The sequence below is a fragment of the Rhinolophus sinicus genome, chromosome 18 (genome assembly GCF_057876585.1).
Source record: "Rhinolophus sinicus isolate RSI-liver-muscle chromosome 18, RSI-T2T, whole genome shotgun sequence".
In the NCBI taxonomy this organism is placed as follows: domain Eukaryota; kingdom Metazoa; phylum Chordata; class Mammalia; order Chiroptera; family Rhinolophidae; genus Rhinolophus; species Rhinolophus sinicus.
The window spans coordinates 86,207,164-86,230,642 of record NC_142518.1 but is presented as its reverse complement, the minus strand read 5'-3'; the positions used below and the strand labels follow the sequence as shown (position 1 = coordinate 86,230,642).

Here is a 23,479-nt window from a genome sequence, read left to right as displayed (position 1 = left end):
TGTATGGAAATTTATTCAGTTTATAATGAGAAAAAGCCTTTTATGCTTAACATTAGGGTGAATGTTTATGTCAAAGTGTGGGAACATGAATTTTTTTTTTAGTCGGGGGACATGAATTCTTCCTAGTTGGGGAAAAGAATAAAGCACTTTGAGTACTGAATTGTGAAATTTACACAACATAAGCTTAAACTGCCTGACTTATGTACAATAAATGCCACAGTGCTGGTGCTCCCAACATCTTATTCACATTGAATGACCTTATATATGACCTTTGCAAGCATTGAAAATAGCTGGAAGTCTGTATTATAATTTCTCTTGAAATAGGATTCAGTATAGAGGGACTCAAGCCATGTTCAATTCAAAAAGTAGAAATTAAAAACAAAATGTACAGCAAGCGTTATCCTAAATATTTTTAGGAGATCATATATAAACAGATGAATGAATGAATGAATGAATGAATGAATGAATGAATAAATGAAAGACCCAAATCTTAATCTTAAAAAGCCTACAATTTTATATGGTAGTAAGATAGTTTTATTTTGGTTCACTAGTTGCAAATAAGATATTTTGTTTTATAATTATTTGGGTTACTACTTGTTACTTGTGTTTTTAGTTTCTTTTGGGGGGGGTCGTTTGTGGCTTTTGTTCTGTTTTGTTTTTGTTTGCTTTTGTAAAGGTAACTTTGCTTTGGTCTATGCATCAGTAAAAATTAATGCTTAGCGTTCCAAGAAACCGTGGTTTGTTTTAGTTTTCAATTCAAGATGAAATTTGCTTTACATTCTTGTTTAGAAATATTGTTTCTATCCTGGGCTGACCTTTCCTAGCCTGTTGCTGCTGAGAGAGGCTGAGGGTAGTACAAGGGTCACAGATAGCAGAAGAAAAAGTTCTGAATACACTAGGACTTAGACTTTTTCTCCCTTTCCTGCTCTCCCATTATTAAATTCCTCTATATTTACAAGCATAAGAGCCACCATTTGGTATCATATGCCTAGGGGTTTCTTACCATTCACACTGAATATCACAAATTATCTGTTTAAGGAAAATGAAACATGCAAGACATCGAAGGTCATCACATAGTGGTGAAGCAGTTCAGAACAGGCCTCCCCAAGATGTGCTATCTTGGCATGTGGATCATTTTGAGCTGAAGGTAGTTGAGATCCTGCAGGCTCAAGAGAAAGTTTTACCTCTCCCTAAAAGAAAGTAATTTGTGGCCTTGCTCACAATAAGAGTTATTGCCAGAAATAATTTTTGTGACCTGTCTATAGGGCAAGGCAAGTTTCTAATTACTGAACATCTGCTCTCCTTATCATCCTGTGAATTACCCTCCTCTCTTCTGAAGTATCAGGACATCTTACCTCATCCCTTAGCTCAGAATGTCGTATATACCATGTTTTCCTTTTCTGTCTCTCAACTTATCCTGTATGTGGGGTCTCAGACGTACGTATATAATTAAATTTTGTTATTTTCTCTTGTAAATACGTGTCATGTAAACTTGATTATGAGATGAGCCGAAAGAACCTAGAAGGGTAGAGGAAAATTTCTTCCTCCCTCAACAGTTGTCATCAGAGCATATTCATTTCTGCATTGTAATTCATATCTCTCTAATTCTTTTCCACTAAGTAGTTTGAAGTTGATAACTAAAATTTAGTAAATATTTACCACATGCTAATTGCTCCAGTCACTTAACATGTATTATGTTATGAAGGTAACTTTATGGTTCTCAATTTCCGAATGAGAAACAGAGGCCCCCAGGTGTTAAAAAGCTTTCTCAACGTCATAGAGCTAGAAACTGGTGGTTTGATTCCAGAGCCTAATCTTTTAACTTTTACACTACATTGAAATTCATACACAGAACACATATGAAAACCACAAAAGACAGTTTCCACAATGAAAGTGAAGTCCTAGAGACTATTCATGATATATTTTAGAGAAATTCTGTATACCTATATTTTAATGTGTGGTGACAGTTTTCATAAATGAAAAATGTTTTTAAATTTCTGCTCAATTATAACAACTAACATGCCAAACCAATTTCAATTTAATACTTTATTAAGAAAAATTATTGACTTAATGTCATATGTACCAAGTTGTTATGCTAAACTGACTTTCTATGGAAGTCTCAACAAAACTTAAACTATAACTACATATTACACTTCTGTTATATTAGGTTTTTACTGCATATTACTTACCAAGTAGAAATATATCTCCTTTTTTATAATGTCATGTGTGTACTAAACCAGACGTTGCATAAAAAGCAGTACAGTGTAAGGCCATTTTCAAATGGTCAGACATTTCCTTTCATGATTTTCTAGCGTCACACACCCTATAAATACCATTCTGGAAGCTTGTTTTAGTGATGCTGTATTCATTAAAATATGAAACTGAAAACCACATAATTCATTTTACATTGCTTTCCTTAGTCTTCTAGAGGATTGGTCATTATAGCACTGTGGTTAAGAGCCTGGACTATGGAGTCATACAGATCTGGCTTTAAATACTGATTCTCAGTATTACATCACAGAAATGGCAGTATGGGGAGTGCTTCTTGAAATCTCCCCTGAAATTTACAAAAAAATTGAGCAGCTATAATTCAACAAAGCCTCCCTGTGTGGCACACCTGAGAGAGCCACAAACCAAATCATCTAAAGGTGGGCAAATTGGGCAAGTGGAGGAGGAGGGATGGGAGAAGTTCAGAGATGGGGGAAAGGATGCAGACCAGAACTTAGAGCTCCCTGTAGTCTGAACCATATCACAGTCACAGGAGAGGGAAGAATTCAGACTGCTAGTGCACCCCTTATTGCCCACAGTCCCACTTGAGGGATCAACGTATAAAATGGCTGAATTCAACACTCACAACAGAGACCCTAGAGCAAAGACTGAGGGAAGAACGGTGGTTTAAACCTCACTGCCAAGCAGAGGACGGAAGACATAGACATGGAGCCTGGCTGACTCCTCCCCACCCTACCAGAGCTAGGCCCACCTCCACCATCCCACTGCAGGAAGCAGACTCCAGAAGAAACAGTAGCAGTGCCAGATTAAAGAACAGAATATTTACAGCTCTGAGAACTACAGCCTCGCAACCACAGACTCACAGCGCAACCAATTTTGGTGAAAAAGAATGAACTGTAGGAAAAAGGGCACTGAGTTCATAGTTGCCATTGCTCAGAGCCACCTCTTAGAACCAACACTGCCCCCACCCCCAACTATCTGGGTGGATCCCTGAAGGGACAACCAGAGCTGCTGAGACACACAGACTCTGAATCAGGTTGCAGGAAGAATAGTGGGACATCAGAAGCTCTCCACATCACTCCACAGATGCGGTGACCTGAGAACCAGGAGACCTGCTCACAGAGGAGAAGCCCGCTTTCCAGGGAACCTCCCCATTTGTTCAGAACCTGGAACAGTGCAAGAGAAAATATAAAGGCTGCAGTAGAACAGAAAATAAAACATTCCACCAACACCTACTGGAAGGCAAAAGAACGACCTCTTCCTATCAACATGTTGCAGAAACCACTCCTGTAGATGTCTAGGAAGAGAAATAGTAAACCCATAATCGCCATGAATAACCAAGGCAACAAGATAGCTCAGAAAGAAAGTGAAAAATCTCCAGAAAAGGCACTTAAAGATACAGAAATATGTGACTTAAATGACAGAGAATTCAAGATTGCAGTTCTGAAAAAACTCAACAAGATGCAAGAAAACACAGACAGGCAGTTTAATGTACTCAGAAACACAATCAACGAACAAAATGAACATTTTACCAAAGATATTGAAATTTTAAAAAAGAACCAAAGAGAAATTGTGGAGATTAAGAAATCAATAAAAGAAATGAAGAATCAAATAGCCAGCATGGGTAATAGAAATGACCAGGTAGAGGAAAGAATCAGTGACACAGAAGATAGAAATCTGAAAATGACACAGATGGAAGAAGAGAGAGACTTGAGAGTTAAAACAAAAGAAATGAAAGAACTCTACAAGAGCTTTCTGACTCCATCAGAAAGAGCAATATAAGAATAATGGGCATACCAGAAGGAGAAGAAAGGGAGAAGGGAACAGAGAGTATATTCAAACAAATAGTTAACGAGAACTTCCCAAACTTATGGAAAGAACTGCATCCTTGAATCCAAGAAGCAAATAGAACACCTAATTACCTCAATCCCAACAAGCCTTCTCCAAGGCACATTGTACTGAAGCTGTCAAAAATTAAGGACAAAGAAAGAATCCTGAACGCAGCCAGGAAAAAGAATACAGTGACCTACAATGGAATGCCCATTAGATTATCATCAGATTTTTCAGCAGAAACTCTACAAGCCAGGAGGAAGTGGAATCAAATATTCAAACTATTGAAAAAGAGAATTTCTGATCCAATGGTAATACATCCAAGAAAGATGTCCTTTAGATATAATGGAGGAATAAAGATCTTTACAGACATACAGAAGCTGAGGGAATTTTCTAACACACGACTTGGATTATAAGAAATACTGGTTACCAGAGGGTAAGGGGGGTAGGGGGCGGGAGATGAGGGTAAGGGGGATCAAATATATGGTGATGGAAGGAAAACTGACTCTGGGTGGTGAGCACACAATGGGATTTATAGATGATGTACTACAGAATTGTACACCTGAAATCTATGTAATTTTACTAACAATTGTCACCCCAATACATTTAAAAAATAAATTAAAAAAAAAAAAAAAGAAATACTGAAGGAGGCTATTCGACCTCAAACAAAAAAATCAAAAGAATACAAAACTAGGGCCGGCTTGGTGGCTCAGGAGGTTAGAGCTCCATGCTCCTAACTCTGCAGGCTGCCGGTTCGATTCCCTCATGGGCCAGTGGGTTCTCAACCACAAGGTTGCCGGTTCAACTCCTTGAGTCCGGCAAGGGATGGTGGGCTCTGCCCCCTGCAACTAAGATTGAACACGGCACCTGAGCTGCTGCTGAGCTCCAGGATGGCTCAGTTGGTTGGAGTGTGTCCTCTCAACCACAAGGTTGCTGGTTTGACTCCCGCAAGGGATGGTGGGCTGTGCCCCCTGCAACTAGAAACGGCAACTGGACCTGGAGCTGAGCTGCGTCCTCCACAACTAAGATTGAAAGGACAACAACTTGACTTGGAAAAAAGTCCTGGAAGTACACACTGTTCCCCAATAAAGTCCTGTTCCCCTTAAAAAATAAAAAACTCAAAAAAAAAATACAAAACCATAAGTACTATTACAAACAGACAGACAGAAATAGGAAATGGCAACCCCTACACCAAATAGGACACAATACAATTAAAGAGTGTAAAGAGGGGGAAAAAAGAGGAAAAAGACAACTTGATACTGCAGTGCACACATCAACTCACAGTATAAATAGGGATAATTTGTGACAGCAGAAACATAAAAGGGGAGAGAGTAAAGGTCTGAACCAGCAAAGGGGGGGATGGAGAAAGAAAGCCTGCTGAAGAAAAAGGAATACTGTAAATATGAAACTTTCTTTTAAATAAACTTAATGATAACGACTCAAAAAAAATCAGGACCTGAAATATATAACTAAAAAAAAGAAAAAACAGAGATGAAAATTCATAAAATACCACCACACCGAAATAACAGACAGCAACAAAAAGGCAAAGAAACAATGGAGACACCGAGCCACCAGAAATCAAAAGATAGAATGATAGGAAATCCTCATATATCAATAATCACCCTAAATATAAATGGACTGAACTCTCCAATAAAAAGGCACAGAGTAGCAGATTGGATAAAAAAACTGAACCCAAACATATGCTGTCTCCAAGAGACACATCTCAGCTATAAGAACAAATATAGACTCAAAGTGAAAGAGTGGAAACTGACACTCCAAGCAAAAGATATTCAGAGAAAAGGAGGCATAGTCATATTTATATCAGATGAAATAGACATCAGGATTAAAAAATGTAACAAGGGACAAAGATGAACATTTCATAATGATTAAGGAGACTGTACAACAAGAAGACATAAGAGTCATCAATATTTATGCCCCCAATCAGCAAGCACTGAAATATACACAACAACTACTAAAAGGACTAAAGGGAGAAATTGACCAAAACACAATTACAGTAGAGGACCTAAATACATCATTGACAGCTATGAATAGATAATCCAAAGAGAAAATGAATCAAGGACTTCCGGAAAAATGGCGGAGTGAGGTGAGCCTCTGTAAAGCTCCCCTGGAATTTACAAAGAATCAAACAACAAAAACTCCACAAAGGACTCCCTGCACAGCAGACAGGCAAGACGAAGAGGCCCACTACTGACTGAAATCACCTACAGGTGGGAGATTCGCGCGAGTGGAGGGAGGAGGAAAGGGAGAAGTGCGCGGAGACGGAGCCGCACGGGCGCAGGACGCAGACCTAGCTCAGTGCTCCCAGCTCGCTGCTTCCTGAAACTACCGCAGCTGCGGGAGAGGGAAGAACTCGGACTGCTAGGGCTCCGCCAGGGCTCCACAGGGCTGAGGGGACAGCATATAACACGGCTGAACCCAACACTCACGGGAGAGACCTCGGAGAAAAGACTGAGGGAAAAAGGCTGAAAATGGTGGTTTAAGCCCTCACTGCCGAGCAGAGAACGGAGCCTTAGGCACTGAGACTAGCCTCCCCCTCCCTCCCCTCCCAGAGCTCGCCACGCCCCCACCTGCCCGGTGCTAGAAGTGGAACAGTAGCAGTGTCAGATCAAAACAACAGAAAATTTGCTGTTTTGAGAACTGTGGACCGCAAACAAATTCACAGCCCAACTAGTTCCAGCAAAGGGGAGAGACCTGTGGAAGCAGGACCGGCTGTGGTGGTGGTCGCTGCCATTGCTCTGGGCCTCCTCTCACAACTCACCCCGCCCCTGACCCCACCTATCTGGGCGGATCCCTGCAGGAGTAAACAGAACTGCTGAAACATACGGGCTCTGAATCAGGAGCTGGGAGAGCTTTGGAACATCAAAAGCTCTCCGCATACACACCGGGACACTGCGCCCTGTGACCTAGACGAACTACTAACAGAGGAGAAGCCCGTCTCCCAGGGAATCCCCCCATTGTGTGAGAAGTTGGAATAGTGCAGAGAAAACATAGCACTACAGTGTGGGAGAAGAAAAATAAGTTGCAGTTGGAGAAATAATAAAACATTCTACCAACAAGTACTGGCAAACAAAAGAAAGATCGCTTTCTAGCAACCTGTTGCAGAAGTCACTCCTGTAGATGTCTAGGAAGACAAATAGTAAACCAGTAATCGCCATGAATAACCAAGGCAACAAGACAGCTCAGAAAGAAAGTGAAAAATCTTCAGAGAAGGCACTTAAAGATACAGAAATATGTGACTTAAATGACAGAGAATTTAAGATTGCAGTTCTGAAAAACTCAACGAGATACAAGAAAACACAGATAGGCAGTTAAATGAACTCAGAAACTCAATCAAAGAACAGCATGAGCATTTTACGAAAGAGATTGAAATCTTAAAAAAGAACCAAATAGAATTTCTGGAGATCAAGAATTCAACAGAAGAAATTAAGAATGAAATAACCAGCTTAGGTAGTAAAGATGACCAGATGGAGGAAAGAATCAGTGACATCGAAGATAGAAACCTGGAAATGACACAGATAGAAGAAGAAAGAGACTTGAGACTTAAAAGAAATGAAAGAACTCTACAAGAACTTTCTGACTCCATCAGAAAGAGCAATATAAGAATAATGGGCATACCAGAAGGAGAAGAAAGAGAGAAGGGAACAGAGAATATATTCAAACAAATTGTCAATGAGAACTTCCCAAATTTGTGGACAGAACTGGATACTCGAATCCAAGAAGCAAATAGAACACCTAGTTACCTCAATCTCAACAGGCCTTCTACAAGGCACATTGTATTGAAGCTGTCTAAAATCAACGACAAAGAAAGAATCCTCAAGGCAGCCAGGGAAAAGAAGACGGTAACTTACAAAGGAAAGCCCATTAGATTATCGTCAGATTTTTCAGCAGAAACTCTACAAGCCAGGAGGGAGTGGAACCAAATATTCAAACTATTGAAAGAGAGAAATCATGAGCCAATAATAATATATCCAGCAAAGATATCCTTTAGATATGAAGGAGGAATAAAGACCTTTCCAGACATACAGAAACTGAGGGAATTTTCCAATACACGACCTGCACTACAAGAAATACTAAAGGAGGCTATTCGACCACCATCAACAGGGACAATTTGTGGCAACCAAAACTCAAAAAGGGGGAGAGTAAAGGCCTGAACCGGAATATGGGAATGGAGAAAGTAAGCGTGCTGAAGAAAATGGAATACTATAATTATGAAACTTTCTTTTACATAAAGTTAAGGGTAACCACTCAAAAAAAAATCCAGAACTGAAATATATACTGAAATAAAAGAAGAAACAGAGGGAAACATCATAGAATACCACCACACAGAATTAATAGACAACAACAAAAAGGCAAAGAAACAATGGAGACACAGCCTTACCAGAAAACTAAAGACAGAATGACGGGAAATACTCACATATCAATAATCACCCTAAATGTAAATGGACTGAACTCACCAATAAAAAGGCACAGAGTAGCTGATTGGATCAAAAAACTAAACCCAACCATATGCTGTCTCCAAGAGACACATCTCAGCTACAAAGCCAAGCATAGACTCAAAGTGAAAGGGTGGAAATTGACACTCCAAGCAAATGGTACCCAGAGAAAATCAGGTGTAGCCATAATGATATGAGATGAAACAGATTTCAAGGTGAAAAAGATAACAAGAGACAAAGATGGACATTTCATAATGGTGAAGGGGACTGTACAACAAGAAGACATAACAGTCATCAATATTTATGCCCCCAGTCAGGGAGCACCGAAATACACCAAGCAACTACAAACAGAACTAAAGGGAGAAATTGACCAAAACACAATTATACTAGGGGACTTAAATACATCACTGACAGCTATGGATAGATCATCCAAACAGAAAATAAGTAACGAAATAGTAGCCCTAAATGACACATTAGATGAAATGGACGTAATTGACATATATGGAGCACTTCATCCTAAAACATCAGACTATACATTCTTTTCTAGTCTACATGGAATATTCTCAAGGATAGACCATATATTGGGACATAAAACTAGCCTCAGCAAATTTAAAAAGATTGAAACCCTACCAAGCATATTTTCTGATCCCAAGGCTTTGAATTTGCATATCAACTGCAAAAAGAATTCAGGAAAAACCAGAAATATGTGGATATTAAACAACATGCTTTTAAAGAATGACTGGGTCAAGGAAGAAATAAGAGGAGAGATCAAAAGATACATAGAAAAAAATGACAATGGAAATGCATCCTGTGAATATTATTGGGATGCAGTGAAAGAAGTAATAAGAGGGAAATTTATATCATTATAGACAAGGGAATTAAAAGCTGAAATAAATATGTGGGACTATATCAAACTGAAAAGCTTCTGCACAGCAAAAGATACCATCAACAAAATAAAGACACAACAAACCGAATGGGAGAAGATTTTTGCAAACAATGCCTGTGGTAAGGGGCTAATATCCAAAATATATAAGGAACTCATACAACTCAACAACAAAAAAAATGCACACAAATAATCCAATTAAAAAATAGGTTGGCGACCTGAATAGACATTTCTCCAAAGAGGACACACAGATGGCCGATAGACATATAAAAAGATGCTCAACATCACTAATCATCAGAGAAACGCAAATAGAAACCACAATGAGATATCACCTCACACCAGTTAGAATGACTATAATCAACAAGACAAACCATAACAAGTGTTGGAGAGGCTGTGGAGAAAAAACGAACCCTCATACACTGTTGGTGGGAATGCAGATTGCTATAGCCGCTATGGAAGGTAGTTTGGACATTCTGCAAAAAATTACGAATAGAATTACCATAGGACCCAGCAATCCCTCTCCTGGGTATCTACCCCAAAAATCTGAAAACATTTATACATAAAGACACGTGTGCTCCAATGTTCATTGCAGCTTTTCTACGGAGTCCAAGCCATGGAAACAACCAAAGTGTCTTTCAATAGATGATTGGATAAAGAAGGTGTGGTTTATGTATACAATGGAGTACTACTCTGTCAAAAGATAGATGACATAGTACCATTTGCGACAACATGGATTGATCTTGAGATTATTATGCTAAGTGAAAAAAGTCAGATAGAAAAAGTTAAACAGAAACTCATAGACACAGACAATAGTTTAGTGGTTACCAGAGGGTAAGGGGTGTGGGGGGTGGGGGGTTGGAGATGAAGGTACGGGGGATCAAATATATGGTGATGGAAGGAGAACTGACTCTGGGTGATGAACACACAATGGGATTTATAGATGATATAATACAGAATTGTACACCTGAAATCTATGTAATTTTACTAACAATTGTCACCCCAATAAATTTAATTTAAAAAAAATGACAAAAAAAAAAAGAAAAAGTTGAGTACCATATGACTTCACTGATATGTGGGATATAAAACCGAAAGCAATAAGGAACAAGACAAACAAAGAAACAAAACGTCATAGACACAGACAATAGTTTAGTGGTTACAAGAGGGTAAAGGGGATGGGGGTGGTAGATGAGTGTAAATGGGATCAAATATGGTGATGGAAGAAGTGACTCTGGGTGGTGAACACACAATGTGATATATAGATGATTTATTACAGAATTGCACACTTGAACCCTATGTAATTTTCCTAACCATTGTCACCCCATTAAATTTTAATTAAAAAAAAAAATACTGATTTTGGCATTTACTGGCTCTGCAACTCAGGAAGTTAATTCACACAAGCTCCCTGAACTAGTGTCCTCATCTGTAAGCACATGGATGACAATAATAGTACCTGTCTCCTAAGGTGGTCATGAAGAACAAGTGATACAATGGAAGTAAAGCATACAGCACAGTACTAAACTCATTGTTTAACTTAGCAGTAAATATTATTGGGTCAAATGACTGGAAAATTACCTTGAATTTATTGATGTCCTACTAGGTACTACAGACCTTACGTTCAAACTGGTATGTACTTTTCCATGAATAATGGAAAAGCCTTTCTAGGATTTAGATGTTTCTCTCTGTCGTGCGGGGGACCCTGCTCGCTGCGCCATTTGTCGTGCAGGGAGACCTGCAGAGTCTCTGGTCCCGCTCCCCATACAAGAACGCAGGATATGGTGAGGCCAAAAAGGAACACCCACGGAGCCATAGGTAGGGGAGTCATACCACTATATTCTCTCTGGCGGCACTATACTCTCACTGGAGGCTGGATCCACACTGTCCGCAAACCGCCATCCACACTTGCCAGCCCAGCCGCCATCTTCTTGCTAGCCCCATTCTTTCTCTCCTTCTTCTCCCTCTAGCACAGCCACAGCAGTTATATTAGTGGCCAATGGCTCACTGGTTACAGCTGACGGCCAACTAGCCACAGCTGATGGCCATGCAATCACAGTTGGCCATTTACTACCTGAGCCAGCACCTGTCTATGTGAGGCCGAGAGCCTGGAAACTACTCTCTGGGGCTCCGCCCCCACACTCCACCCCTACAGGCTCTCGCCTCACAATCTACGCGACAAGCGTCTTCCGCGAGGGGACCTGTGCGAGGAGCCTGGGGGTGAATGCAATATCCTGGACACAGCCAGGCTCTCTCAGGGCACCACCAGTACTCCTGGGCACTGCCAGACTTCCTGGACTTCTTAGGGTACCACCAGTTTCCCCGGGCACAGCTAGGATTTCTCAGGGCACTGCCACTTTCTCTGGGAACAGCCACACTTCCTGGACACAGCCAGGGCTTTCAGGGCACTGCCACTCTCTCTGGGAACAGCCCGACTTCCTGGGCACAGCCAGGGTACCTTCAGGGCTCAGCCAGACTTCCTGGACTCAGCCAGGGCTCTCAGGGCACTGCCACTCTCTCTGGGAACAGCCCGACTTCCTGGGCACAGCCAGGGTGTCTTCAGGGCTCAGCCAAACTTCCTGGACACAGCCAGGGCTCTCAGGGCACTGCCACTCTCTCTGGGAACAGCCCGACTTCCTGGGCACAGCCAGGGTACCTTCAGGGCTCAGCCAAACTTCCTGGACACAGCCAGGTCTCTCAGGGCACTGCCACTCTCTCTGGGAACAGCCCGACTTCCTGGGCACAGCCAGGGTATCTTCAGGGCTCAGCCAGACCTCTCAGCGCACTGCCACTCTCTCTGTGCCTCTCAGGGTACCCTGCTGGAACAACAGCGACTCACAATCAAGGTGCTTACATATTCTCAATGGCAGCCAGTCAAGAGACAAAAGCAAATATCCCCCAGTTCCACTACATGGTGGTGTGTTCCCAAACAAACAGTCAAGCGGTCCATTAAATTAGGGATGGAAGGCAATTCCCCATAGTCCATAGTCATTCACCAGGGCTGTCCTGGGGGTGAGGGATGACCTTGACCTCACCCTCATCTCCCATGGAGGACTCAGCAAGCGTTACCTCCTGGGACTACAAGTGCTGCATCCGGGCTGCCTGAGCAGGAACTTCCCCGGCCCACAGGGCTGCAATGACCTTCGCTTTCTCCAGCCTGTGCTGGTTGGGGAACCGTCCACATCTTTCCACCTCTCCACAGGGCTCCATCTCTCCAGCAGCTGCATGGCTTTTCCTGTGCTGGTGGGAGAACCGTCCACGTCCTCCCACCCCTCCACGGGGGTCCAGGTCTCCGGCAGCTGCTCCTCCTGGTCTTCCTGAGACTGAGTGTTCATACACACAAACTGCTCCACCGTCCTTCGGGGAGCTTTGGCCGGCACCATACCCTGCTCGCTGCGCCATTTGTCGTGCGGGGGACCCTGCTCGCTGCGCCATTTGTCGTGCAGGGAGACCTGCAGGGTCTCTGGTCCCGCTCCCCATACAAGAACGCAGGATATGGTGAGGCCAAAAAGGAACACCCACGGAGCCATAGGTAGGGGAGTCATACCACTATATTCTCTCTGGCGGCACTATACTCTCACTGGAGGCTGGATCCACACTGTCCGCAAACCGCCATCCACACTTGCCAGCCCAGCCGCCATCTTCTTGCTAGCCCCATTCTTTCTCTCCTTCTTCTCCCTCTAGCACAGCCACAGCAGTTATATTAGTGGCCAATGGCTCACTGGTTACAGCTGACGGCCAACTAGCCACAGCTGATGGCCATGCAATCACAGTTGGCCATTTACTACCTGAGCCAGCACCTGTCTATGTGAGGCCGAGAGCCTGGAAACTACTCTCTGGGGCTCCGCCCCCACACTCTCTTTAAAGAGAAACCTCACTTTACTTACTATTTTAACATTATTCTTTATTAATTGTGATCACCTTCATTGTCAAAGTGATACATAAGTAGAGTAGCATTTTAAAAATAGTCAAATTCTACTGAAATTGGTTCCCCATTAACAGTAGTTATATGTATCTGCTTCTCATTAGAAAATTAAATAACTTTTTTGCCCATAGTTTTCCAAATGAGAGAAAAAAACAACAACATTTGATTTTAGACATTTAGTATTGTTACCAGAGAGTGGGCCCTTCTCGGTGCAGTGTCCAGGTTCTTGGCGTCTCAAGCAAAGAATTCAACTTTTTGACACAGAAATATAGTGGTGAAAAAATACATTATTAGAAGAGATAGTACACTCCAAAGAAATAGGAGTGGACCCGAACAGCAGAGAAGGCTCAAGGGCCCAAGGTGGCATTATTACCGTGTTTCCCCGAAAATAAGACCTAGCCGGACAATCAGCTCTAATGCGCCTTTTGGAGCAAAAATTAATATAAGACCTGGTCTTATTTTACTATAATATAAGATCGGGTCTTATAATATAATATAATTTAATGTAATATAATATAGCATAGCATAGCATAGCATAGCATAATATAATATAATACATGGTCTTATATTTATTTTTGCTCCAAAAGATGCAATAGAGCTGATTGTCCAGCTAGGTCTTATTTTCAGAGAAACAGGGTAGGAGAAAAAGTACACTCCAAAGGATTTGCAGCGGTCCCCTGAGCAAAAGCAAGGCTCAAAATGTTCAAAGGGGCTTGGACTGGTGAGGACTTGGAGTTTTTTATCCTTTTTTTCTCTAGAATGGGCTATTCCTTTCCAGGCGTAGGACCACTTTATTGACACCTGTGATTGACATGAGACTATTACCTCATCTTTTTAGACTGTGCATGTTCCTTCCTGGAATTCAGTCTGTTATAATAATATTAATGAACTTCCAGGCATATGTATGATATTATGATGGTATAATGACGCCCAGGTGAAATGAAGGTCGTTGTGGCCTTTACTGTGCAGGTGTGAGTGGCCAGTTTAATCTAGTTGGGTCTTTTGTACAAGTTTGTTCCTCATAGGGGTAGATAATTACAATGAAAAGGGGAAGTTTTGGGTGGAGAGGGGATGTCTTTTGGGTGGTTGCATTCTGTGGGTTATGCAGGAATGCAGAGACCTGATGCCTATCTCTAATTTCCCACCTTGTTTTCCCCTTGAGAAACATGATCCGCATAAAATCTCTATGTGAAGTTGAGGGACAGAAGGTCTTTTCTTCTGTATCTGCTTCCTGCTGGATAGGGGCATAGAGCTGTCCCTACCTATTGGGGGATTCACGGAACTCTCGCCCTATCTGATCTCAGATGAGAGGAAGGGGTCTTGAGATCTGCCTAGAAGACCATGTTGGCTTCTTTGGTTGCAACTGGCAATCTTGCTGCGGTATCCTCTGTATCCTCAAGGCCCCTGAAAAAGGAAAAATAGATTTTAATTAATAAATCCGTTAGCTCTATAGAGCCTGTGGCCATTCAACCAGTCATTCAGGTGTCGTTAGTTGTCCAGAAGTTAGGCCGGGAATGGGTAGGAGAGAACATTAGGCTTCAATGATTATAATCAACAAGCATAAATCACAAGTTTCAGGGCAATTATCTAAAGCAGGGGGTAGGAGCTAACCTTTTTATAGGAAAGAAAACAAAGTTTTTCAGTGAGGGGGTGGGTACTCAATGGCCCGTATCAGTATGATAACATTTTCTTGTTGAAATTTATTTGAATAATTTGAATTTAATTTCCGAAAGAAGACATAAATCACAACCACATGTTGGAGTCTACCAGAAAAATCACTTGTCAGTTGTTCAATGAACATTTATAGAATTGAAAGCGTTGTATTGAAACTGTCCCTACTACCTTAAAAACTTACAAACTTGTCATAACTGACTCTGTAACTAGTAAACATTGTGTAACAGCTACTTTAAACAGAGCAGCAGTTATTAACAATTAATAAAAGATATATCCCTAAAACTAAGTCATTTAATGTCCATAAATTAAATTAAAATTAATTGCAACATAATATTTCAACAAATGTAAAATGTTAAAATCTTAAAGATTAGCAAATCCAACATCCTTATTTAAAAGTGAAGAAACTGAGGTCCAGAAGAGTCAAGAACACAGAGAGAACTGGGACAAGAACCTAGGACTCATGGTTCCACCTCTTCTTCTTTTTTTTTTTAATCTGTTCTTATAACATAAGACAGACTAAACATATAAATTGTGTCAGGGTCGGGGAACCTTCCCCTCTTAGTTTTTTTGGCTGGTCCAATAATTCAAATGATATGCAAAAGATTAACAGGAAAAAAAATCAAGTTTTAATACACGAGCATGGGAAATTCAAATAAGCATGAAAATTCCAAGGGTAGTAAAGCAAAGTGAGGTATAAATGTCATTCAGAATTAAAGATGGGCAGTAAGATAATTCACCAGGAGAGGAAAATAGTTAATGTTTAGTAAACACATGTATATTGGGCCATCTTTAAACAGTGGGACGCAGAGAGGATTTTGATCAAATGTGCCTTCTACATTCCTCCCTTTTTATCCATATCAGGTCTTTCAGCAGGTCCTAGAAAAGAGGACCTTGTGTTTGACCTTGTCACAGGTAAATAAAGAGGTCATATGTGATTCTTATGGGAGTCCTGAGAGAATGGATGGAGAGCCTTACCTAATAAGTCTTATGGGAAAGGATTTTAAAACTTGGTTATTTTGGTTTTTGTTTGTTTTGCAATGGCTGTTTACTAAAACAGAAAAGGGTGACAGGACTTCTGGGGAAAAACCAAAAGGTTAGGTGTGTTGCAGGAGCTAAGTGATGCCTCATTCCAGGGAGTCCTAGAAAAGGGGTCTTGACCAGTGAGTTCTTGGCAGCACACAGGAAAAAATACAAGCAAAGCAGAAATAAAAGTAAAGCAAGGATCAGATTATTTAAGCAGAGGAAAAGAAAGATGCAGACTACTCCATAGACAGAGTAGCAGCTCTCCAGTTGGAGATTAATCCTATTATTGGTGCCCCTTTAATTAGGTGCTGTACATTCAAATTAATGGGAGGAATATTTAAGGATTTTTCTGGCAAAGGGTGTAGATTACTCGAAGGGCTCTGGCAGCCATTTTGTCTTTCCTTTTCTGACAATGGCGGTGCAGGGTGTGTCTTTTATCATGCAAATGTATTGTAATGAGTGTTTCATGAGTCTTAGGGTGACTGCTAGGTGAAATCCATCGCCATGGCCTTGTTAGTTTTAGCTGGCCACAGCTGGTGTTAGGTTGGCTCCCAGACGACTAACCGTCCATCCTTCCTTCAGGTCTGGTTATAAGCTTCAGAAGGGTGGAGATTTCTTGCCCCACAGCCAGCCTGTCCCCCAAAGCCTGCCTTTCATCTACCTCAGGGGCATTTCTTAACCAACACTCCATCAGGAGCATATCCCTTTTGTAAGGTGTAACATTGTATCTGAATGAGGAGGGAGTTTATCAGGTAGTTGAATTCCACAGTAGAGCACTAGGAACAAGAAGGATGGGCAGAAAGATGGAGAACTAAGGGATACTAAAGACAGCCTTTCCTCCTTTACAATTTTTGCAAAAGGCTGGAGTCTGGGTGGGTTGAGTCTTGGAAGTAAGGTGTGTGAGCCTAGGGGAGCTGGAAGAAGATGCATGGAGCCAAAGGCAAAGTAAACATACTTTATTCAGGCTTATGGGGCTCACTCAGCCCCATCACTGGATACAGCCAGCAGACACCGTCATGTCTCAGCTGCCCACCTTGTGAAACAGCCAGACACCTTTATACCATATAAAGCCAAAGGTAGCGTACAGCCAGGGTGCTTACAAAAGAGTATATTTTTAGGATGGACGGTGCCTGTGCTGCATTCCATCGTGTCAGACAGGCATGTCACCAGGTCAGGGGTAGTATTTCATTCTACTGTCTCGGACTGGCAAGTCACCGGGTCAGGGCCAGAAGCTGGTCGGGGAGGGAGACTGATCAAGGCTATTTTCCCTACACCCCATCCCTTCAGGGTTCCTCACCGGCCAGCTAGTCTCCTCTAGCTTGGGCCCTTGCTGCAGACCTCTTTGCTAACAGGGCAGAGCCCTGCACCCAGAGGCAGCAACAGTAATACAATGAATAGCAGAAGGCCACTAGGAGACAAGCCCCATCCCTCAACAGGGCAAAGGCCCATCTCCAAGAGGAGGAGCGTTGAGCTCACCATTCTCACAGGGGGTCTCCTGTCTGGTGCTGAATGCCAGTAGTCTCTCCTGCCAGGGCAGACGGTACCTGGCTTACATTTTTCTTATTATCAGCAATGCATACACAGCAGTGAGCATGCACAATGGCATAGGGGCCTTCCTGGGCAGCAGTTAAAATGTCCAAAGCCATCTGATTTTGGAGGACTACCTTTCTCATCTGGTCTATTTCCTCTGTCAGGGGGCCCAGAGCCCAGTGGGTTTGGTTGAGAGCTCGAGCACTGTGCTCAGCAAGCGCAGTTACTTGTGTTTCCACCACAAGACAACTGGCTTGTGGACTCAGAATAGCCAAGGGTTAAAACCACTCAGGTGTCATCTTAACACAGTGGTGCCTGGGTTTAAAGGACTCCCAATTTTGGGGTCAACTTTCTAGTGTGGGTCTTACACTAGCTGGAAGGTATGGCCACCCCCATGTATAAAGCCCTGTCCTCTGGGCAGGAAGGTAGGACCAGCCATATGAGCCACAAACCCACAGGCTCCCATCAGGGGCAAAGGTGGTTGGGGCCAACCTCTCTTGCTTTTAGCCATTCCACCATACACGACCCTCAGGGACTCAGATTGTGTTCTGACATAGGGCCGCAGGCACCCAACTTATGTCTCTGGTGTCAGTCTGTCGTTCCAAACACAGAGGAATGACCTGGGTAAGCTCTATACCTTCACTCATGAGCCATTCCCACCCATCCCACACTGCATGACCCAGTCACAGCTTGGTATGGTTTCTCTGTGCCCTAATAGAGGAGAGGACGTGTCGCCTGGTTGTATTCAGCCCGCCTTTTGAGGATTCCATCCTCGCAAACAAGTCCAGTTTTCTGCGGTAGCTGGATAGATAAGTCATGGCAATCCCACCACTGTGCTAACTGAAAACTCTGTCAAAATCCAATAGCTGGAGACATAGGTGTGGCATAGGTGTGGACCCAGTCCACCATGGTATTGGTCCACAGGCACCTATGGGCAGAAAGAAACAGTAGTCATAGGAGCCAACAATGGCAAATCACTCCCATCTGGGAGGATACATGCTAGCTTTCTGTCCTGAGAGAAGAGGGTTGCTGCTACCGGCACCTTTCCTGGTTTGCGGTACCAGAACTGTACAGCAGTGCTTGGAGTCCCTTGTGTGGTTTCAACATGTAACAGAATAGGGGACCCATGATAGACCACAGTGAGAGCACAAAATTCTCTCACAAAATTGTCCAAATGTCACAGCCTCCGTATACCACAGTCATCTGCGGTGGCCACTCAGCCATCACCCCTGGAATTACTTGCAAATTGTGGGTCACACCAGCTCCCCATGGATCTATCAGGCCCAACCAATGACACTGGGGGCTTTTGACCTGCCAGGGTCAACTCCATTGCAGTCATTCTCCTGCTTTCAAGCATGTGGGTGCTGATAACAGGATGTTTCCATTTCTACCCTATCCTGGCTGTAACAGGGTCTCACTGGTTACTCATAGAACTTGTAGTTCTATGGGAGCGGCTGTCCGATGCAACAGAGCTTCTACTGGTGAGGGCCCGCCCTTTCGTGGTCTCTCGTTCCAGCTTCTCAAAATGTCCCACAGACACAAGGCCCAGTCGTGCATCATGGGAGGGTATTTCGACACCCGAAGGCCTTGTTTCAACAGGCCATTATAACGTTCGGTCATGCCAGCTTCCTGTGAATTGTATGGGGCGTGCAACAACCATTGTATGTCCATCCTAGCAGCCCATTGCTGCACTTCTTGCCCCGTAAAGTGAGTACCCCTGTCACTTTTAATGACCTACGGGCGCCCATAGAGGGCACACAGCCATGTGAAAGCAGCCACCGTATGCCACTGGTCTGCAACCAGACACGGCCAAGCAAACAATAACCCTGTAGCAGTGACTACTGCTGTGAACAAGTAAGTGACATTCCGGGCTTTGGGCAGGGGTCTTATGTAATCTACCTGCCAGCTAGTTAGGGGTACCCTCCCTCGCATGATCTTCTGTGTCTCCCAAGGGGGTTTTTGCTGTCGAGGGCTGTCCTGGGCACAAACGACACAGTCATGGCAGGCATCAGCTATCTCCTACCATTTCAAGGGCAGACCCTAGCATCTGCTCACCTGCTACACGGTTTGGCTTCCAGCATGCTGCAACCTCCTATGCAGCCAATGGGCCACATCAATGGCAGGGGCCCGTTCTAACCCCACATCAGTGGCACCGGACCCCTGCTAAGGCATCTGCTTCATCATTACTTGGGGATGTTAAGGGGGAATCACCTGTGACATGCATTATGGTCATCTCCTTTCCCTGCCCTAGATCCCAGAGGTCTTGCCACATGGCTTAAGCCCACAGCAGCTGGTGTACTACCAACAAGTTTTGGTGCTTCCACGTGGGAAGCCACAATGTCAGGCCCTGAAACACTGCTCAGCTGTCTGTACAAATAACCAGGGACCCAGGCTCATGGCTGATTATCATCCATACAGCCCGTAACTCAGCCCATTGACTACTCTGACCCACCCCAGTATCAAACCAAATGGTGTTTGTTTTGAGCTGCACACCAATAGCTGTCCAAACGGCAGTGGCTCCCCGACTGGAGCCAACAGTATACCAGGCATCTTCAGGTACTGGGGGCTGTCCTTCTCTGTAGTGTGAGGGCTCCAAGTCCTCCCCGCTAGGCAGAGCACTTGGCACAGCCTGGGCTACAAGCTCCACATGCCCCAGGACCTGTTGTAGCTCTGTGCTCAAAGGGCTTGAACTGAGGGTGCTACATTACTCCAAGTAGGCCCCCCACTTGGCGAGGGTGGTGGTCTGTGCCACTCCCATTTTGAGTCCTTGAGTCCAAGTGTGGACCCACCCCTGGATGGGATAGGTTGTGCAAACCAACACCCGTGCTGTTCCTGTGATGGCTTCTGTGGCCACCAAAGCTGCATACACAGCAGCCAGTTTTTTTTCTCTATCAGGGAGTAGCAGACTTCCACTCCTTTCCACAGTTGGTACCAGAACCCCACTGGTGACTGGAGATGCTCCTGCTGTTGCCAGAGGCCCCAGCTATACCCCTCTTGGGTTACGTGAACATCAATTTGAAATGGGCAACTACCTGTAGTACCTGTGCCTATTGTACTGCCCGTTTAGTGGAAACAAATGTCTGCTCTATAGCCTCTGTCCAATCTCATGAGGCACCATGGAATGTAAGGGTCTTGTTATCTTTGCTAAATGGGATATAAACACTAGCCAATACCCCAGCAGACCTAAATATACTTGTAGTTGGAAGACCTTTGTCAGTTCAAGGAAATGTCTGTATATTCTCAATAACAGTTTTTGATATGACCTTTGTCTTACCCGACCACACAACACCCAAAACTTTGACAGATAAGCCAGGGCCCTAGACCTTTTCCTTGTTCACTGCCCAACCACATGACTTCAGGTGGCAGAAGAGAGAGGGAGCTGCTTGCTCTAGATCTGGAAGAGAATCAGATGTTAGTAAAACACCATCCACATGGTGAAACAGGGCCACAGAGGATGGGTGTTCCCAATGTGCCAAATCTTGGGCTACAAGCCCATGGCAAATAGTGGGGCTATGCAAATATCCTTGCGGGAGGGATTGAAAGGTCCACTGATGCCTGTCCCAAGTGAAGACAAACAGCTCTTGACTTTCAGGTGTAATGTCAACAGAGAAGAAGGTGTTTGCCAGATCCACTACATAGTGATATGTTCCCAAGTGTACAGTCAAGTGATCCATCAAATCATGAATTGAAGGCACTGCAGCATGCAGAGGTGGCGTCACCTTATTCAATTCCCTATAGTCCACAGTCATTCGCCAAGTCCTATCCGGTTTCTTCACTGACCATACTGGGGAGTTAAAGGGACTGTGCGTTGGTCTCACAATGTGTGCTTTCTCCAGCTCTAAAATTGTGTGGCCAATCTCCTCATGCCACTCCGGCAGGCGATACTGTCATGCTGTCACCATATGCCAGGGCTGTGGCAACACTTGAGGAGGGTGGTGAGCATGCCCACGTGTCACTGCTTTCGCCACCTGGATTCAGAGGTGGAACTCTCTGACCGAAGTCTGTAAGCTGAGGCCATGTAGCACATCCACCCCTAGAATATATTCCGGAACAGGGGAGACATACACCGTGTAGGTACAAGGTGGGGTTGGGTGGGGGGAGCCTTCCTATACCCAGTGGTAAGGAAATGGCTTTCACCTTCACAGTCTTTCCCCCATAGCTGTCAATGCAGATTACTTGTCCGGGAAACAGTTCTGGGTTACCATCAATAAGGCTGCATTCTGCGTCAGTGTCAACCAGGGCCAAATCCCTCTGCATATTAGAAGGAAACCAATGCATGAACAGTTCCACGTAGGGCCTCCGATCCCTGCCCGTCCCATCCAACCGACCGGGTACCTTGCCCCCCGCCCCCCAGTCAAACTGGAAGAAGCTAGCCTCTGGTGGTCGCATGAACTCCTAGAGGGACACGGATTGCACTTTACCGGACTTCCCCTTAGGGTTTTGCCAGAATTGATGTTCTGAACGTAACTGTTTCCACAGTTCCAACAAGACCACATTGGGTTTCAGTCTATTTTTTCCTGATCAACCTCCGCTGCTAGGAGGTCTTTCCACATTTGCATGTGTGTTACCCTTTGGGGCCCTCGGGCTCGCCCCCATACTTCTACTTTGGACTTCCTTGTCTTAACTTCTCGGACCTCACGTCCTAACTTTCCCTGCCACCAGCCGTCCACATCTCCCAGGGTGGCCATGGCAGTTGTGACTTCGTGAATCCCCCGCCCCCCATAGGGTGCAAGGATAGCAACAAAGGACCCAAAGGCATTTGCAGGGGCAGTCTCCAAAACCAAATCTCTCATGCTAGTCATAAAACACTCATCATCTGGCCCATGCGTGTTAGGGTCAAACATAGCATGTGTCATACCCATTTCATGGATGAATTGCACAATTCGGTGTATGATTGCCATTTGTTCACAGTCTCGGGCAACTCGCCTGCATTTTCCCACACTTTGTGTACCGCAACAGCGAGCCACTCCATTAAGGAGTGGTTGCCCTGGCCTTGAACTAAGCTATGGCAATTTTTCAGCCATTGCCGTAGAGATGGGTACACCATCCCGGAAGTTAGCTTTTCCATTTTGCCTGGGGAGCAGAGAATGCTGTCTGCTTCCTCATCCCACAAGCACCGCAGCCAAGCAGGCAGTGGCTTGCCGGGGCATTGCCAGCATTGCTTCCCCAAGTCTCCCAATGCCGTGGGAGTCTAGGGAGTGTAAGCTGTGAACTCAGTCACTGCTGGGTTGTTGGCAGCAACATCCCCGGGCCACAAAGGTTGTTCATGTCTTACCTTTTGCTGCACAATGGGCCAAACTCAGGGGTGTGGGACATCTTCAGCCTCCCCAACATCCTCTGTCGGGAACTCTGGGGCAGCATCTGCTTCAAACCCCCCACTACAGAGGGCCTCCTCAAGCTGACGGACTTGGGCTTCCAGCACGTCCTCCTGAGACTGCAAGTCCCGCACTTGGGCCACTTCAGTGAGCACTTTCTCTTTAGTGCGATGCAGCACAGTGAGGTACATCCAGCCCACATGGCTAGCAGCACCTCTTGCTTTTTCCAGCAACTGCTCAGTTAAAACTTGCAAGGTTTTTTCTACACTGGCCGGAGAATGATCCATGTCTTCCCACCCATCCATGGGGGCCAGCTCCTGAGAACAGCAGCCACTGGGTACCACACACTGTGTGGGGGCCACATGCTCTCCTGCTTAGACTCTCTTACCTGACCGAGACCCTGCCCACTGCACCAGGTATCCGGGTGGGTTGAGTTTTGGTGGTAAGTTGTGTGCGCCTCAGGGAGCTGGAAGAAGATGCATGGAGCTGAAGGCAAAGTAGACATACTTTGTTCAGGCTTATGGGGCTCAATCAGCCCCATTGCTGGATACAGCCAGCAGCCCCCATTGTGTCTCAGCTGCCCACCTTGTGAAACAGCCGGATACCTTTATAACATACAAAGCCA

At 44.3% G+C, this 23,479-nt stretch overlaps 1 protein-coding gene across 8 annotated transcripts in view; it reads left to right on the top strand.

Moving 5' to 3' along the window:
- TENM1 (teneurin transmembrane protein 1) overlaps nucleotides 1-23,479 on the top strand; it is a 1,194,370-nt gene that overhangs the window by 768,938 nt on the left and 401,953 nt on the right. The gene's annotated exons all lie outside the window — the stretch shown is intronic.